The 3534-nt window shown below is 38.7% G+C and overlaps 1 long non-coding RNA gene across 1 annotated transcript; it reads left to right on the forward strand.

Annotated features, from left to right (window-relative positions):
- The first annotated feature begins 999 nt into the window (after positions 1 to 999).
- LOC126971755 (uncharacterized) lies at positions 1000 to 3307 on the forward strand. Its single transcript, XR_007730985.1, has 2 exons — positions 1000 to 1329; positions 3157 to 3307. It is a non-coding gene; the product is annotated as an uncharacterized LOC126971755 (long non-coding RNA).
- Positions 3308 to 3534: the final 227 nt, after the last annotated feature.

Genomic DNA, 3534 nt, shown 5'->3' on the forward strand with positions numbered 1-3534 from the left:
AACAATATTAATATTTAGATTATATGACTATAATGACATTTATCAAACTGATACAGACATGTAACAGCCCAGCAGCTCATTCCCAAGGGTTCTTTAGATCCAGATATTCAGATATTTTATAGTGCCCTTTTGTATACAACTTTTTCTTTAGCACTGATTTATATTCATTTAAAGGTAAGTTCTGACAGTCAATAGGGACCTATAAAAGCGTATACCTCTGAATGAATTTGTGACTTTTTGAAATCGACCTACATGAACAGCAAGCCTATCCCTATTACTAGTATTGACATTATAAGTGTTTTACATACACAAGGTTTTCATATATGTATTGCGATGTCGAAGTCAAAACTTTTATTTCTTTAATTTTTTCCCTTAGTCACACTCTTGGTCCTAATTTATAGATGGCACGAATAGCTCGCTTCTGCAGTGTGAAAATGTTGTTAACATCGGCAGCATGTCCCCAAAGTAAAATACCGTATGTCATCAGACTATGAAAATAGCTAAAGTAGACCAGCCTCGCGGCATTTTTATCCGTAAGTTGCCGAATTTTCGCCAAATTAATAATATGAGGACCTCACTGAAGTTTGTAATCCCTAAAAATACGGTTGTATCTACAGGTTTCAACTAATCGTCTTTTACTACAATATTTGTGTCAACCTGTCTAACATTAGACAGGGAAAATTTAATACATTTGGTTTTTTTTTCTCATTAGGAAGGAGATTATTCGTTATTCTAATAATTGAAACTAAAATGCCGGGTTACAATACTACAAGATATATGAAAGTCGTGATGACTTTATGACTTAAGTATATTGTATATTATTAATTTCAATCTAAAATAACACGAAGCGTATGTTACGCACAAAAGCATCTTATAGTTGCATAGAAATCGATTAACCGTCTGGCAGCATTAACCTTGGCAGACTCTGACTATGCGAGGCTGCATTCATTCTGTGACAATTGACATTATCACTTGTCACTTGTCAGTTCAGACTTCACATTAATAACGCGCATCATATGCACGCAGCGTTTGTATTCTCTTTGCTTATTGATTGTTTATTTTGCAGTGTTAAAATGGCAACTGGACGAAGTTTATCTGAAAAGCCACATTACAAATTAGAAGATGCGCCACAATTATTTGAGAAGTTTATCAAAGATTACGACAGAAAGTACGCAAATGACGAAGACAGAAAGATTCACTATGACGCATTTGTGAGAAGATTAGAGAAAATAAACAAAGCGAACGCTTCCAATACAGCGACCTATGATATTAATAAATTCGCCGATTACACACCGGAGGATAGTAAACAATTGTTTGGATTTAAGAAACGTGAGTACTTCACTATAACATTAAAAAAGTCACAAACATTAAATTTTGTTGTTATTTACTTTAAATACAAAAACAAAGCTTTTTTTAAATGAAAATAAGGGTCGAGACGAACAGGAAATTCAGCTGATGGTAATTGATACGTCCTGCCCATTACAATGCAGTGCCGCTCAGGATTCTCGAAAAACACAAAAATTCAGAGCGGCACTACTTACAACTGCGCTCGTCACCTTGAGACATAAGATGTCAAGTCTCATTTGCCCAGTAATTTCACTAGCTACGGCGCCCTTCGGACCGTAACACTATAATGCTTACACATTACTGCTTCACGACAGAAATAGGCGCCGTTGTGGTACCCATAATCTAGCCGGCATCCTGTGCAAAGGAGCCTCTCACTGGTGTGATCTTGTTTGTATTTTATAAGTAGGTATGTCAGTATTGGTATATAAGATGTAGGGCCATGTAATAAAATCCAGATCACAAAATTCTGCGCCCGTTAGACATACCTAGGTACGTAAAATTGAATGTTTCGTTTTTAGCGTTTTTATAGTAGGCGATAACAGAACCAAACGATATCGTAGGATTGATAGTTTCATACTTACTTCATCCTTATCGTCACCAAGAGCAATGTTGTGTCGATATCGGAAGACTACACAATGTGGTGTTCTTTCACATTCTTCTAATACTAAACCTACAATATATCTTGGTAGGAATGCTTCATCATATCAGCCGGAAGACGTCCCTTGCTGGACAAAGGCCTCCTCGAAAGATCGCCATGATAATAGACCCTGCGCTGCCCTCATCCAACGATTTCCGGCAATCGTGACCAGATCGTCAGTCCATCTTGTGGGGATCGGGATCTTGTCCATCCTACAAACACCACGTCTTCCGATACCTCGCACCGATGTCCATCTGTCCGTCGAGCTATGTGCCCTGCCCACTGACACTTCAGTTTCGCAACCATCTAGGCTCTGTCGGTGACTTTGGTTCTCCTACGGATCTCCTCATTTCTGATCCTGGAGATGGAATGACATGGTGGCGTTTTCATACAAAGTTTTCAACGCTTCGATATATCGATAATCAATGTGACACCTCTGAAGAGACTAAAGCACCGCCCAGATCTCTGCATCAAAGGCTTTCTCATAGTCCACGAACACCAAGCATAGTGGCTGGTTATACTCCTCCGTTTTCTGTATAACCTGCCGCAGCGCATGTTCTATGGTTCTAAAGCCTTTTCGGAATCTACAGCTGAGATATCTTCGGTATAGTGTCGGGTTAATTTGGCTCTTCTTACTTCAGCCTTGTTGGTAACAGGTGCCCGTGCGGTCGTGTACATAACTCTCCGTAGAACTTCTCGCCCTCCCTCAAAAGGTCGGGTTTAGACGAAACGACCTTGCCGTCATCGGTCTGCTTCGTCAGTTGACTCTGCCTAATAGACAAATCTCGTGCGAATACTTTGGAGCCTATGTTACGCTCTATGACCGCCTTCACACAATCTGTGTTATGGCGGCGTATATCGCGAGTCAATGACTTAGAGATCTGTCTATTTAGCTGCCTATACTGGGAAGCACCATCCTGGGACTGAAGGGCCATTTGGCGTCTTACATGCGTTTTTAGGAATACTTAACTAATAAATAATAAAATAAAAACCTTCTTCTTCTTGAGGTCCTCATTTGAGGTGCCAGTAAAAGTTTTATAGATATAGTTGGCATCCGATCTGAAAGGGACTACATATATACATGTCGTGTCGCTTCCGTTATCCAATGTATTAAATAGTCAACCATACCGATACGCAAACAGTTACAATAATTCTATTTTTTCAACTTCCAGGTACAATATCTTTACAGGATCATCAATATATCGTGGATGACATTTAACACAATATAATAATATAATCCATGGATACTCATTTTAAATGTGAATCTAAAACTGTTTGTAAACCTGAAAGTTATGTAAATGGAAATTAAACAGATACCTAATATGCGTTTTTTATTTACTTTAAATTCCTGCCGCCGAATTCCACCTTCGCATGACACGCCATGTTTACAAGGAGCTTTCTTCCACGTACTACAAAGCTGTGGAATGAACTTCCTTGTGCGGTGTTTCCGGTGGTAACAAATGGTTAAAAAATTATTATCTAAACTTACTCCCAAACTTTTGAATTTGGTGCTTGTACCTTTGAATTTGAACATAAATATTACGACATAC

The sequence above is a fragment of the Leptidea sinapis genome, chromosome 24 (assembly GCF_905404315.1).
Source record: "Leptidea sinapis chromosome 24, ilLepSina1.1, whole genome shotgun sequence".
Lineage (NCBI taxonomy): Eukaryota > Metazoa > Arthropoda > Insecta > Lepidoptera > Pieridae > Leptidea > Leptidea sinapis.